Source organism: Lepidochelys kempii, chromosome 22 (genome assembly GCF_965140265.1).
Source record: "Lepidochelys kempii isolate rLepKem1 chromosome 22, rLepKem1.hap2, whole genome shotgun sequence".
In the NCBI taxonomy this organism is placed as follows: Eukaryota; Metazoa; Chordata; order Testudines; family Cheloniidae; genus Lepidochelys; species Lepidochelys kempii.
In genome coordinates this window covers 5,602,568-5,619,199 of record NC_133277.1, presented here as the reverse complement: position 1 = coordinate 5,619,199, position 16,632 = coordinate 5,602,568, and positions in this window count along the sequence as shown.

The following is a 16,632-nucleotide window of genomic DNA, read 5'->3' as shown; positions in this document are numbered from 1 at the left end:
AAGGACCGGATTCTGATACCTTTACTTCTGTTGAGTAGAATCTCACTGCAGGAGGTCCCACCATTTGTGGAGTTAGGTACTACTGAAAGCATCAGTATCTCGCTTTAAGTGAACTGTCAGTTAACAATATAACCACCTGCTGACGAGGAAGCTATATAGGGGACCCCTGAACACTGTACTGAGCAGATCTGAGTTCTGCACTCTAGCAGCAAGTATTAAATAAGTGTCTTTTTGGTCTAATACAACATACTGCACAAAGTCTTTGCAGCTTTTCAGAGCACGACTTCATACAAGTTATGGCCTTAGAGGCCCGGATCCAGGCCGTGTGGAGGTTTCACAGGGGGGCGTGTTCTTTGGCACCTAGCTATTCAGAGACCTATCAGCACCCAGATCTCCGTCTCTGCACGCAGATAGCATCTGGGGCAAACCATAGTCACATGCACTCCCATGTTTTTAATCGCAGTCTAATTTCCTGCCCTGAGCCAACCCCAAATCTACCGCAGAGCTCTCTGAAAGGAACCACCTCAGCCAGCCAAGAAGATGAGACCTGTGCCTGCTCTAAAAGCAAGCCCAGAGAGAGGGAGGGAGGGAAGCACGGAACAGGCCGAGCCCAACTCCACGTTCAGAGCCCCGCGCACAACCTGGCCTGCTTCAGCCACTCCCCGGGCAGGAAGCTGACAGAGATAATCTATTTCTAATGAGCCTGCATTGCTAAGTGGCCTTTTATTAGACCAAATGGAGGCCTGAGTCGCCTTCCCCCCCCTGCACGTCCTCCTCTATTAAAGTGAAATATGGGTTTAATATAATCACACCTGGTGGAAGTGCTTTCTCTATGGCCCAATCCTGCATGCCTGCCTGGACAGACTAAACTCCCACAGCGGTCTCAGGGAGCTACTCAGCACTCAGCAGGGTAGGGCCTTGAACTACGCTACAGTAGATGCCTCTAGCCCCAGTGTTTACAGCGGCTTTCTACTGCTGTACTCTGGGGAGAGGGGGGCATCTGGGAACATTTCGCTGGGTCAGGTATGATGTAAAGCCAGCAACAAGAAAAAAGATTCCGCAATAAAGTCATGTCGAGGGACTGATTTCTTCCTGTGCTGGTTTCATGTTAAGTTTTTTTCAAAAAAAGCAGCTTTTTTGTTTATTCTTTAAGATTTAGTGCTTACAAAAAATGCCAGGTTAGCAGACTAGGGCTTTTGGAAAAAGGTTGAAGGATTTAGAGATTCCAAGGCCAGAAGAGACCATTGTGATAATCTATTCTGACCTCCTGGGTAACAGGCCAGAGAACTTCCCGGACATAATCCCTAGAGCAGAGCTTCTAGAAAAACATCCTATCTTGAGTTAAAAACTGCCAGTGATGACGAATCCACCGCTACCCTTGGTAAATTGTTCCAATGGTTAGTTATTCTCACTTTTAAAAAAAATTATGCCTTATTTCCCATCTGAATATGTCTAGCTTTAACTTCCAGCCATAAGATCATATTAATTCCAAAGAGATTTCTAGAGCCAGTGGGAAAAAATGCCAATTAGTTTTTGCAGGGAATTTAGAAAAAAAAAATTTTAATGAAATATCTTGCAATTTTTTAAAATGAAAATTGAAACAGAAACTCTAGACTTATTTGCAAAAAGAAAAGAAGGACTTGTGGCACCTTAGAGACTAACAAATTTATTTGAGCATAAACTTTCGTGAGCTATAGCTCACTTCATCCGATGCATTCAGTGGAAAATACATATGTATATAAATCTCCCCACTGTATTTTCCACTGAATGCATCCAATGAAGTGAGCTGTAGCTCACGAAAGCTTATGCTCAAATAAATTTGTTAGTCTCTAAGGTGCCACAAGTCCTCCTTTTCTCTTTCCGGATACAGACTAACACAGCTGCTACTCTGAAACTAGACTTTTTTGGTTTGTGAAACCCCGAAAAATACTGAATGTCCCTTTTTGAAAAACTAGAAAATGTCAAATGAAATGGAAGTAGAAAACGGCCCATTGTCTGTCCGAAGAAAGGCTTGATGGAATTGGCTCTAGTGATCTGGGCATCTAAACCTCCTAAGGCCTTTTTGAAAAGCTACCCTAAAGTCTCTCATTTATTCCTAAAGCATGAGCATCTGGCACTGCTTTTCTCCCTGCTGTTCCACTAACAGGAACGGTATCCTGACCTTGGACCAGCCCTGCTCTGGGGCGCAATTGGGACCTCAATCTCTTTGGCCTTCCATTTGTTGGCATGATTGCCAAGTCACTGTTGTTGGTCCAATGTGAGTAGCTGCCCAGTAACAATAGGACAGCTTCCCAACAGAGGAGAAATTAGTGATGCAGAGTTTTGTAATGTACTTTCTTTACACACACACACACCACTCCTGAACCAAGACGGTGAAGCAGAGTGCAGGTTGAAACCTTATTTCAGGATTCTAAGTCCAATTCCCAATGCCCAGTTCTAGGGTCAGAGACCTAGACAGCATAAACTCTCCTGCTGCTTGCATAGCTTCCTCTGCTCAGAATATCATATCATCAAAAACTTTCTTCAAAGACTAAAAACTTGCTTGTACTCCAAGAAAAAACAATTAGAAGATTCAGTGTAAGAGTGCCATCTGGTGACGACTGCCATAACAATATTATCCACATGCTGCCTTCTTTAATATTGTCTGCCTATAAAAACAGTTGATCAACTGAAAACTGACCTTGCAGGTTTCTAAGAACCTTAACAGAGTTAGCCTGAATGCTTTCAAACCCTGCTTGTTACCTTTGGCGCTTGCATTCCCCAAGGATGTGGGTGGCTTAAAAATATTAGCGATAGATAGATAGTGCTTGGGAAAAGAGGGGAGAGGAGGAATTACAAATATTTTTGAAGAAAAAAAATCTTGATGGTTTTTAATTCCAAAGCTCATTTTGAAGAAATTTTGAAATGTAAAAGCTTCTAACCAATTCTATAGTTGGCCAAATGTATATATCTGGGGAAAATTCATGAAGAGTTCATTTAAAAAAAAGATTTCCCCCACAAGTTCTGAAATTTCAAATTTCTAAAATTTATTCAAAACATTTTGAACAGCCCTTGTAAAGTAGGGATCTATGCTCACACAGCAACTGCCATTTGGGGTTTCTACCTTTTCAGCTAAGACTCTCCCTTGCTTTGCCAGTATGCAATTGCACAAAGAGACCCACCTGTGAAATCTATCAATTTCAACCTTAAAGCTTTTTTTATTTTTGAAGGTCTTTTTAGAACAATCCCTGGGTGACTCAGAGCTAGCTCCTTGGCTGGTGTAGCCAATTACCACCTCTGTATTTAATACTCATATGGAGCTCATAACCCATTTTTATAGTTGGGGAAACCGAGGCACAGAGTGGTGAAGTGACTTGCCCAAGGCCATGCAGCAGCTGAGCTGGGAAGAGAACTAATATCTCCCAAGTCCTGTGCTCTAGCCAGTAGGTCACAATGCCTCCTATCTGCCATGATCACCTGTACCCCACACCGCCTTTATCACCTTCTCTTTCAATCTATCCTCCAAGTAAATAGACCTATTGTTTGTGTGTTTGTATTTGAAGGTGTCCTTTAATTATATGGTATTGCATCCCCTCCATTGTTACATATATTGTACTGCATTTTGATTGGGTTATTATTATATACATTGCAGTAGTACTCAAGAGGCCCCCATTGTGTTAGGAGCTATACCAACCCAGAGGAAGAAGATAGCCATTTGGGGTTGGAACTAACATCTAGGTAAAGCATTTCACTCTAGGGGAGGGGGTAACACAGAAACTTAACTGCTAATATTTGTATGTTATTCATGAGCCCATCACAACCACCACATCCAGCCAGCTCAGGAGAGGTCGGGACCAGCTGTCCCAGATCCTGAATTGTTTCTTGACCCAAGTTCTGTCTGTTCAATAGACCACGGAGAAGGCAGTTGGCGTCATGCCTCGCAGAGAGCGATAAGGATTCCATTCAGTGCCTGCAACCTTTCAACAGAAATGTACAACGAGACAGGACTGCGGCAGTCAAAGGGCTGCATATACAGGCAGGTTGAGGGTGATATATGGCCTAGGCCGGGTGTCTGATTCTGTTTGCAGAATCTTTGAAAGCTAAAGGATTCTCTCCATTTTCAGCACATCTCCTAGCCAAAGAGAGGGGTCTCAGTCTCCCGCTACAGAGGTGAGCATAGCCATAAATAGAGCCACAGGTACCGCAGAGGGAAGGGAAGGTTGGTGATGGTGTTAGGACTACTGGCTGAGCTGTAGAAGATATCATTTTTCATAGATTAATAGACTAGTAGATTCCAAGGTCAGAAGGGACCACTGTGATCCTCTAGTCTGACCGTCCCCTCCTCCTCCCCGCCCCATAACAGAAGCCAGAGAACTGCCCCCCAGATAATTCCTAGAGCAGAGCTTTGAGAGAAAAGTCCAATCTGGATTTGGAAAATTGTCAGTGATGGAGAATCCACCACCACCATTCTGGGTAAACTGTTCCAGTGGTTAATTACCCTCCCTATTACACCTTATTTCTAGTGGATGAATGTGTCTAGCTTCAACTTCCAGCCACTGCATCGTGTTAGACCCTTCTCTGCTAGACTGAAGAGACCATTATTAAATACTTGTTCCCCACATAAGTACTTTCAGACTAATCAAGTCACCCCTTCACCTTCTCTTTATTAAACTAAGTAGATTGAGCTCCTTAACTGTATCACTATTAAGGCATGTTTTCTAACCCTTTAATCATTCCCATAGCTCTTCTCTGAACCCTCACCAATTTATCAACATCCTTCTTGAATTGTGGGCACCAGACCTGGACACAGGATTCCAATAGTGGTCACACCAGTGCCAAATACAGAGGAAAAATAACCTCTCGACTCCTATCTGAGATTCAGCTGTTTATGAGGGTTATTGCATGAGCCTGTTTGGCCACAGCATCACACTGGGAGCTCACCACGACCCCCAAATCTCTTTCAGAGCCACTGCTTCCCAGGATAATGTACCCTATCCTGTATCATCTACCTTCTTTCTTCTTAGATGTATACATTTATATTAAACCATATTTTGTTTTCTTATGCCCAGTTTACCCGGCAATCCAAGTCAGTTCTTGCTTCTGCCAAAAATCTTCCTTTGTGTTCTTGGGCAAATCATTTAATTTCTCTCTTCCTTAATTCTCCATGTGTAAAATGCAGGAAATAATCTTTCATCTCTCCACCCTTTGCTTGCCTCATGGCAAAATCTTTGGGGCTGAGACTGTGTCTTATTCAATGTTCGGGCAGTGCCTAGCACAATGCATCTGCAATCTCATTTGGGAACTCCAGGCATTAGTGTAATAGAAAATAATAATCGTATTGCTCTATTCTTGACAGAGATTGCAAGTGGGGCTTGGTAGAATATAAATCAAGATCTTGATTAGGGGCCCTCAGCCATTTAGTTTGCCCTGCTAGCTCCATTGCTCTCTGTTCCAGACCTGGTAAATTACTGGAGATTTGACAGTGAATTTGCATCCCTGGTCTTTCCTCAGTCTCCTGCCTGAAAATTCACACATTCACTCAACACACTCCGGTGCTCATACTGGCATATGTGCCCATGGGGACAGACTGTGGCTTTGTCTTGGTGCACGCATGACAAAGATATGCAGACATGAAACCAGGGAGGCACATACATGAAGAATCTCACAGCTTCACATACACAGAGACCCCCACCATGTTCGACTTCACGGGATATCTTTATGTTGAAGCACTGGGCATCATAGCCTTTTATTCATGCATGAGTAACATTTGTCCCTAGTCAGAGGACCAGCTTAAAACCAACGTACACCCTATTTTGAGGGTCTAAATGGTGCAGAGCCCTTGTACCAGTGTGCATAGGGATGAATTTCACCCTATACTGGGGGCTTTGGGGCAAGACCGCATGTCTTTGTCATGCCTGCACCATGCACTGAAGTCAATGGAAATACTCCGATTGGGTGAGCCCAGCCCCGAGCCAGGAGTAACTAGTTTGAAGGGAAGGATCAAACCTAGTATCTTTGCATCAGTGACTTCCATAATTTATACCACACACTGATCACTGACTTGTATTTGAAGCTGGAAAGTGGCTGGGGATAAAGCTTGGATGAAAAGTGAGAGACAGTGTTATCCAGTGGATAGAGCAGTACTCCTGGGAGCCAAAAACCTCGGTTCCATTCCTAGCGCTGACCCTTTGCCTCTGTTTCCCCTCCCCATCTATTTAGACTAGAAGCTCTTTGAGACAGGGGCTTTCTCTTACTATAAGTAATTACAGTGCCTGTTCTAATGGGACCTGGATCTCATTTAGGGACTATAAGCATGATTGTAATACACATCATGATATACAGAATATTAGACTGCACTGGCTTTTAAAAACTGACTGCAGTGGCTTAGTTTCTTTATTTTCTATAGGGAAAAGGGTGAATTAACAGTACAATCCTTTTACATCAAGAATTAAATGCCTCATTCGGTAGATAAAATGTGCAGAAAGCCCAAGCCAGTCACTTGTTAGGATTCAAAAATAAGAAACAAATGTTGAATTGTACAGTCTAAAGTTCAGAGCAGGGGAAAATCTACAAATCTCTCGTCAGTCTGGGATTTTTTGTTTATCGTTGCAGCTAATCCTACTCTTGGGTCTCCCCTGCCCAGTCTTGAAAGAAAGATAAATGAGGTGCGTCCGAGGCTCACCTGATTAACTTGGCTAATCCACCAATTTCTCTCTCTTTTCCAAGGCCAGTTTGGAAGGGAGGTTGTGGAATTTATGAATACAAACTGTGCAGTCACAGGCTCATAAAGCAGAATGAGGCACTTAGTGGAGAGTGTGAGTGCGAGAAAGCGTGTGTGCATCAGATGCACAAGCAGGAGTGTGTCAGCACACCAATGGTGAGTGCAAGCCAGTACACACGCAGATCTGTGTGAGACATAGGAGGAGCACGAATGCAATGGCCCCCTAATGAATGCAACCAGGCGCAAACCCACTGAAAACATCAAAGAGGTGAATTGGCCTGAGATGGCATCTTGCAGCAGCCTCAGCTATTGCAACTGGCCAGGCTGAGGGAAGAGTGATGATGTTTGAGTTAAACCCACCTGCAGGGCAGTCTGGCTTCCGACTGCAGTGGTGCAATGTCAGGGTGCGAAGTGGCAGATTCTCCATTGCCCTGCGCCTTCTGTCATCATTTTCACCAGTGAACAGTGGGTGTGAATTGTCACCATGCTGCTTTAATAGTGTTTCACACTCAGTCTGCACTAGTGCAAGTGACTGCACAAGGCGCAGGGCAACTGAGCACCTGGCTCAAGGGCTTTGGAGCCCAATCTCTCTGTGAGAGAGTCACAATCTGGTCCCGACTCCTCTGCCAGCCCTTTCTCTGGTGCAGATTGCTTCCCACCGTGGGTCAGCAGCCCCAGGGCACAAGACGGCAGGTTTGGAGAGTGGATAGAGTCAAGGCTCTGCTCACTTCCTACCCCTGCCTGTCTACCAGTCCCACAGCTGCTCTGGTCAGTCCTTGTGCAGGGTCCAGGGATATGGTCAGCCTGCAGAGAGGAGCAAGGGGCTCCCCGTGTCCCTTGCTCCCCTGCTTGGCTGTCCAGCAGGACTCCCATCTGAACCCTCTAAGTCTATACGTAACTATTTCCAAGCCTGGCGGGCACTGGTCATTGGAGTTTTCAAATTTTAGATGCATTATTTTCACCAAAGATGTTGATTTTTTTCACACCAAAAATTGCCTCCATTTTTGCACCAGGTCTGAAAAGCATCATCACTTGGGGGATCTTCCCTTAAAACATGGCCCAGGATCTCCCATCATGGCTCAGGACCCCACTGCGATAAGTGCTGTACAAACACACTCTCTGGCTCATAGGTGAAATTGGCTCTCTTATTCCTGGGGACTGACAGACAATGGAATTTTTCCTGTTTAACATAACCAAAGATACCATCTGTAGTCATATAGCTCTCCAGGTAGCATTAGGCACTGGACAGGACACTGGACTGGGGCTCAGGATTCTTGGGTTCTATTCTCAGCTCTGTTGTACGACCGTGGGCAGACGACTTCCTCTCTTTGAGCCTCTGTGTCCCCTCCTACTCTTTGTCAGTCTCATCTAGTTAGAATGTAGGCGGTATGGGGCAGGGGATGTCTTTTACTACGGGTACAGCGCCCTGCACTCCGGGTCTCGTTCACCCTCAGTGCTGTTGCAATACAGGGTAGTAATCACCTTTTGAAATTTGCAATACCATACAAGATTAGTGTTGCTGAACAGCTCCAAAGCACTTAAAATCCATGACTGCCCTCGGGGTAAAACGCCCTACCACAGCCCCAAACCAGGGAAAAATGGTCAGAGCAGAAGGGGACCAAAGCATCATCATTGGTTTGAGAACAGCAGGCCCCACTGAAGCCATACAGCAATCAGCCTCTGACCATATGCTGTTGCTGCCTACATTCCTCTCCTCCAAGACTTTCTGGTGACAGCTCTGGGAACTTTTCACAATAGGAATGCGCTCCAAGCCTCCGCGTGTGTAAAGTTGTCAGCTGGAGCAGTAGCACCATGGGGGATCCCAGCACACAGCTCTGTGCAATCTTGGCTCCGGGAGGAAAATTCCAGCTTGATCCCATCCCGGCAGTTTGTTTGCATTGCAATTTATGAAGCTACGTCAAAGTGAGATCAAGAGGCTCTGTGAGGGATCAAGCCAAACCCCATGTGTCCATATCCTAGTGGGCTGAGATCTCTGGAGGGGACTCTAATCCCAGTCCAGGGCCTCCTGCTGGCCCCAATCTAACTCCAGCTCGGGTCCACCTGACAGCCAAATCCTAAACCTAGACTGGAACCCCTGCTGGCCCCAACCCTAACCTGGGACCCCCTGCAGGCCCCAAGCCTAACCCTAAGCCTCCAGGTCGCTAGCTACCCAAAACCCCAATATAGTGCTGGCAGGTGGAAGCACTGTTGTTGTTTGGATAAAAAACGTAGTCAAGTTCCTGACCTTCTTGTGCTTTTGAAAGGCCCCATGTCTACAAGATATGCCTGCATAAATAGCATTGTGATACCCCTATAGGCCAGCCTTGCTCCAGGCCTGACGCATAGATTTGTACGACTCGTGAAATTATTTTCTTGGTTTTTCTCCTTTAATCCTGTCTCTTCTCTTCTTTTCTGTACACAAATTATTTTCTTGCAGATTAAGGAAAACAAAAAGTCTCAAAGTAAGGCTACCAGGAGAGAGAGAGAGAGCGCGTGCAGCATGCGTGTCCCCTCTGCAACATGCTGTACCAGCTCTGGCTCATGAAACAGCTGCCCCTGCAGGCAGGCAGGTATCTTGGAAATTTAAAGGGACAATTAAAAGAAAACAAAATCATTGCTGTAAACAAAACATTTCCATGCATTTTCTTTTTCATCATGCTTCATCTTCTCTCCTCTTGTTTTTTATTGTTTACCCTGCCAGTTAAAAGGTTTTTATTGTCAGTTTCCTTTACAAGCAGTGGCCTATTTGGGGATGTAACAGAAAAGGACAAATGTTGATTAATTTTCAGTTGAACTCAGTGAATGCTTTGTCTTTCCTTATATTTCCTTATTTCTTAAATAAAAAGCAAAGCAAAGTTTTTAAGGAAAAGACTCTTTGGTACTTTTTTTCTTCCTCAAGAGATGGGTTTGTCTTGCTAAGACCCAATGTCTTGGCCAAATTCCACTGTGGTTTATTATTTTCTATCTACCTACAATTCTCTGAGATTTCCGGTTGGAGCTAGGCTTCAACTTCACCCTTTGCCCTGAACTGTCGCTGCTGTGCTGTTATACAGCTAAATGCTCCACTCCAGAGGGGGCTACAGCAGTGGGTGAAATTTCACCTGTGAATGCAGGTAACTGCAGGTGGCTTCTCTTGATGATATCGTCACTGAGCTCGCTGAGTGAGATAGGCAACTGAGACAGGTGGGAGGATAGTGAGAAGCAAATGGAAAAGACCCTGGCAGTGAGTCAAGGCTAAAATGAACCAGGAGTCCTTTCTGCTTGGGATTTACAGCTAGATCTCTTGAAGACCATAATCCCTATGTTGACTGACTTCCAACTATAGTCTGACTGCAGCTAGAAGAGCCATCATCCACCTTCTAAATGCTTGCCTTTCCCTCCCCAAGTGCATCCTATCAACCCACAGAAAGATCAGAGGCTGCATGTAGTTTTTCCAGCTACATGCCTGCTTTGAAACCTAGTTTAGCAGCTTGATTTGTCTGAGGCCCAACAAGGTTAACAGTTAACTTAAGAGTAACCAATGACTAAGGACAGATTGAAGTGGACCATGGTTATTTTTGCTTCACAGTTGTTTCCTGGAGCTTAAACATTTTGACACAGATTTTCAGAAAGTGTCTCTTATTTTAGGTGCCCAGTTTTAGACATCTAGTGGACAGTTTGCTAGCCCGGGACTCAGGACAGCTGGGTTCTATTCTATTCACCTGCTGGGAAACCTTGGGCTAGTCTCATCCCTGCTTCATGCCTCAGTTTCCCCATTTGTAAAATGGGGATAATTACACTGATCTCTTTTGTAAAGTGCTTGGCGCTCTACAGATGAAAAATGCTAGAAGTTATTGTTACCAGGGACCTTATTCTGATCTCAGTTTTATACTGATGTAACTCCACTTGGCTTGTGTTCCAATCTATATTGATTTTTATGCTGTGCTTATCACTCAAGTTCCACTGAGCTACCTAATTAACTCCAGTTTCAGAGAGAGTAAAAACTGACCCCAGGAATCTAATTTTCAGCCTTGCTGAGCAGCCACAATTCCACCTGAAGTCAATGGGAACAGTAGGTGCCCAGCACCTCTGAAAATCTGTCCCCAAGTGCTGGGTGCCCAAAAATCAATGTCATTTCTGAAGATTTGGGCCTCAGAATAATATTTTGTAAAAGACACCCCTTGCTCCCCAACTGCAGAGACAACCTTGTGCAGCTGGGCTTTACACATCCCATTTCTCATGCCCACTTGAAATGTTGCCCAAATAACTGGGAATGGAAAATTGCAGCTATGGTTTTAAAGGCTGCCTTTGAAAATTTGCTCCTTAATCTCTCTGCATTGACTTCTCTATCTGTGGAATGGGCATAATAAATAATACCAACCTACCTATGCTTTGGAGGATTAATTCATTAGGGCCTGAACCATCACCCATCAAAGTTGATGGCAAAATGCTCATTGACATCCGCAAAAAGAAAAGGAGAACTTGTGGCACCTTAGAGACTAACCCATTTATTTGAGCATGAGCTTTCATGAGCTACAGTGTGAGCTCTAAGGTTAGTCTCTAAGGTGCCACAAGTCCTCCTTTTCTTTTTATGAATACAGACTAACACGGCTGTTACTCTGAAAATTGACATCAGTGGGAGCCAGGGGTTTTCACCAAAAGTTTTAAATCCACCCCGTGCACAGGATGATGCATCACTTACATCACCCAAGGATGAATTTCACACTAGATTAGTACCTGGCAGCAGCAAATGGATTTACTGAATACAAAGAAGCCAGCATGGACTGATGACCTCCACCAGCTAGGAGTTCCACAGGTTAATGTTAGACCGCATACGGGGCATTGGAGCCCAGAATGATAACAGATACAGGCATGCTGTCACTCTGGGATCCTGTAAAGGCAGAGTGTATCAATGTCAGTGTTAGAGTTTGTCACCCACACAACATTCGATTCTCATAGGAAAGAGATACAGCCTCATTTCTCTTAGAAACAGAAGGGGAGGGGGAAATATGCTAACCCTGGCCTGGGTATTGTCAACCTTCTGATAAATTGCATCTTGGAAATAAAAGTGGATTAACTCTAGTTCCCAGGGTGGAAAAGGCCCACGAGTTATTATTATCCAGACTATCGACTGTACCACCTCCTCCTACGCAGCTGACTCCGCCTGGCATATTCCACCTCAGCTAACAACCCTTATGAAAAGGAAGGAGGATTGTGCTGACTCCAGCCACTTTGATTTATCTGAACTGCTGGCATCCTGCAGCCAGCCGTCTTGTGCGGATGAAGGGCCCGATCCTGCCTGGACCACATGCCTGCTACCCAGGGCAGATTCCCATTGACTTCCAAGGAACAAAACTGGCTTGGAAGTCGAGTGAGTGGCATGCATCCTGCAGGAGCTGGGTGGGCAGAAAGGTGGGGGGGGGCTTTGAATTTTGCCTGGGGAGCAGGGCATTGTGGGCCCACTGGGGCAGGACCCATTCTGCCTTCACACAAGGAGGGCTCTGCACCTACCCAGGACTGGGCTCTCTGCTTCTATGCAGAAGAGGGGGTGCTCTCTGAACCCCTATAGGGCCCTGCCCCCAGCAGGAGAGGAGTGCTCAGTGTTACACACATTGATTCTCCTGGCCTTGGAGTTGGGCAGCCAATGGGGGAGCACAGGGAGTGACCCCTGCGAGGACTGGGGCGGGGGGCGGGATGGGTAGCATTGAACATTTTTATTACTGGGGGAGAAGAAAGCTAGCTCCAGCAGAGAGAAGCCTTGTCTCTTCTTATGTTTTACTTCCCTCCCCAGGCGCCTCTACTCTCCTTGCAGACAATATATTTCCAACGCCCAAGCTCTCAGGTTCTTTATTCTCATTCACTCCCTCCCCCGCTCTTCTTCTCCCCCCCCCACCCCCCAGCACCCCCATCTGTTTTCTGTTAGGAGTTCATTTTGGGAGCGCGAGGCTGGCAGAGCTTGGAGTTCAGACCCCCTCGAGTGATGAGAGCGCTGGGCTGCTGACGCTGGGCTCTGCGCAGCCCCCGCTGCTCTAACCCTTCCCCGTGCCCCGCTCGCCCCCGTGCAACAAGACGCCGCCTGGCACATCTGCTTTCAATTGCATGTTCATTTGTCCAGTGCTGGGAAAAAAGGGAAGCTTTACTGCAGCTCGGAGTCTTAAAGGCACAGCGCATGGAAAAACCAAACAACTGCCTTGTCTCCCAAGGACAACCTGAGATGTGGCCTAGACTTAAAAGTATCCCTGCCCTTGGGGCTGACTCCTGACCCAGGAATTTCTGATACAGCAGGATTTCCACTAGTTACACTGCCTGGTCGCTAGCAGCCTTCTCACTGTAGGCCGGTTATCAGCTCCACAGATGCACTGCAGGCTGAACTGAATGGGTGTTCCCAGGTCCCCCAGCCTTCGCTTGATTGTCCAACGGCAAATCAGGTTCTTGCAAAAGAAATCTGTGCAAATTAGTGTTCACAGACCCGCCGACTTTTTTTTTTTTTTTTTTTTATTGCCCGAATATAAGGAACAGGAGATCTGTAAAATATAAGTGCTTACTCCATGGTACCACACGTTGCTTCAGCCAGCTGAGGTAGAGTGGGCTAGCATCCATTCTAACAACCTCACCGACCAACGCCGGTCCGCATGCAATGGTGCATCATGTGAATCCATGGAGGCAGCAAAGAAGCAAACAGGCTCACTGTTAAATCAGCTTAGTATTATTTATTTGTATCGTGGTAGCCCCTATGAGCCCCAGTTATGGATCAGGACTCCCATTGTGCCACATGTTGTACAAACAGAACAAAGAGATGGTCCCTGCCCCAAAGAGCTTACAAATTAAGTCTGAGACACACAGGGATACAGACAGAGGAGCACAGGGAAACAATGGAGATAATATTGGTCATTGTGATAGGCATCAGTCAAAGCTCTCCTGGTGAAATCCATTCCTGTCCAGAGGGACCACACATGTCCCTTTGTGCCACGTGAACCCTTAGACTGGGATTTTCAAAAAAGAACTCATTGGAATTAGGTGACTAAATGTCACTGAATGCCAACGGCTTTGTCTTCACCATGAAAAAAGGTGCGTTACTAACTTGAGGAAAAATCTTAGTGATGATAAGGCCGTTTGTAGCTTTCACACAAGTTAGCAGGTTGAGTTTGAGACTTAATTAAACTGCTAACTCATGTGAAAAATACAAACTGCCTTGTCTTCATAGAATGATAGAAATATAGGACTGGAAACGTCCTCAATAGGTCATCTAGTCCTGTTCCCTGCACTGAGGCAGGCCTAAGTATTATCTAGACCGTCCCTGACAGGTATTTGTCTAACCTGTTCTTAAAAACCTACAATGATGGGGATTCCACAACCTGCCTAGATAATTTGTTCCAGTGCTAAACTATCCTCACAGTCTGGAACTTTTCCCACTGTCTAACCTAACTCTTCCTTCCTGCAATTTAAGCCCATTGCTACTTGTCCTCTCCTCAGTGCTGAGGCGAACAATTCATCACCCTCCTCTTTATAACAATCTTCTATGCACTTGAAGACTGTTATGCCCCCTTCAATCTTCTTCTCCAGACTAAGCAAACCCAGGTTTTTTTCCTATCTTGCCCCAAAGGTCATTTGTCCTTATTGAATTTCATCCTATTTATTTCAGACCATTTCTCCAGATTGTCAAAATTATTTCAAATTCTAATCCTGTCCTTCAAAGCACTTATAACCCCTCCCAGCTTGATATAATCCACCAACTTTGTAAGTGTACTCTCTATGTCAATATCCAAATCATTTATGAAGATATTGAATAGACCAAGCCCAGGACAGATCTGTGGGGTATCCCACTTGATATGCCTTTCCAGATTGATTGTGAACCATTGACAACTACTCTCTGAGAACGGTTTTCCAACCAGTTGCACACCCACCTTCTAGTAGGTTCATCTAGACAATATTTCCCTAGTTTGTTTATGAGAAACTCATGTGAGACACATTATCAGAAGTTTTACTAAAGTTGAGATATATCACAGTGACTGCTTCCCCCCATCCACAAGGCTTGTTACCCTGTCACGGAAGGATAGTGTGTTGGTTTGACATGATTTGTTCTTGACAAATCCATGCTGACTGTTACTTATCTTCTAGGTGCTTACAAATTGATTGATTATTTGCTCCATTACCTTTCCAGGTACTGAAGTTAAACTGACAGGTCTATAATTCTATGGGTAGTCCTTATTTCCCTTTTTATAAAAAAGGTCTTATTTTGCCCTTTTCCAGTCCTCTGGGCTCTCTCCTGTCCTCATGAGTTGTCAAAGATAATTGCTAATGGCTCAGAGATCTCTTCAGCCAGTCCCTTAAGTATTCAAGGATGTATTTCATCAGACCATGCCAATTTGAAGACATCTAACTTGTCCAAGTAATTTTTAACTTGTTCTTTCCCTAGTTTAACCTCAGATCCTACCCTGTTTGCGCTGATGTTTACTATGTTGGTTGTCCAATTGCTACAACCTTTGTGGTGAAAACTGAAACAAAAAGGCATTTAACACTTCAACCATTGCTATGTTTGCTGTTATTGTCTTCCTTCCTTAGACTGTGCCTCAAGTTAGTTAATTCAAGTTGAGAAAACACCTTTTTTCACAGTGAAGATAAGGCCAATGGTATTCAGATACCTAACTACCCAAAACTTAACTGGGGTAAAACCAAAGTTCTTTCAGTTAGTGATTTTGAACCAGCTGCAGGCTTTATCTTCGTAGTAGGTGACCACCTAGTCAAGATTTTCAGTGATTTCACTGACCTCAACTCTGTTGTTGATAACATGGGTGGCATTGAGAAAGAACTTGAAGCCTGCATTGCAAAAACATCTTCAGTAATGGGGCACCTGATCAAGAAAATTTTTCATGAAATGAGCACCCTGATAAGTAGACAGATGAAGCTGAGGATATATAAGTCTTTGGTGGACAGTACTCTTACCTTTGGGTCTTAAGCATGGCCCCTCACTGTCAAGATTGAAAAGAAGTAGGACACCATTCAGATGAAGCATCTCCAACTGATCAAAAACGTAAAATGGTACAAATTCAAGTCGAATGAAGTGATCTGTCTTTTAACTAAACAGGTCCCACTCTCTCAAACAGTCGCTCTCTAAGGTGGCATGATTATCTGCTCCGAATGCCTTCCAGCTTCCCTGCAAGAATTGTCTCTAATTTTGATCTAACAGCAGCAGGATGAAAAACACCCTGGGAGACCTAAAGCACAATGGCTGGACGGCAGACAGACATTTCCCTCACAAGCACCCTATTCTCTAATGTGCCGTGTTTGTTTCAGGACAGAATACCTTGTAGAGGTCACCAGACATGTTATGCACCTCCACTTGCCAAATGACAGCATGAGAAGTAACCTAACTAACCATCTACCCTAGGGTTTGACTGCACTGTAAAGCTAACTCGAGTTATAACTCTAGGGTTGCCCCTAACTCAAGTCCTGTCCACACACAAAATACCTTCACGCAAGTGCATTGGTGCTTTTTACGCAAGTTGGCTAGTCCATCATGGGACACTGACTAAATCTTGAGTAAGCACAACTCATCATCTGCTAACACAACCACTCTGTAGTGAGGACTCAGGCTAACACCATGTGAGAGCTGCTAGTCCTCCTCCTTCCCACAATTCCCCCAGTGTGGCCAGAAAAGACAAACAAGTTCTCCCACAATTCACTGGAAAACAATTTGTGGACTGGATGATACCGAGGTGTCAGGGATTAGGATGGTTTAACTATGTACCACCGGGATGTGGATTTTTCACACCCCTAAGAGACATAGCTATGCCGATGTAATGTTTCAGTGTGGACCAGCCCTAACTTGAGGAGAATCCTGATCTAAAACCAATCAAAGCCAATGGGAACAAGACTCTGTTGGCTTCATTGGGGTTTGAATCAGGCTCTAAGGCAGGGATCATACAGAACAAACAGTGTGTGACGTGCTAATT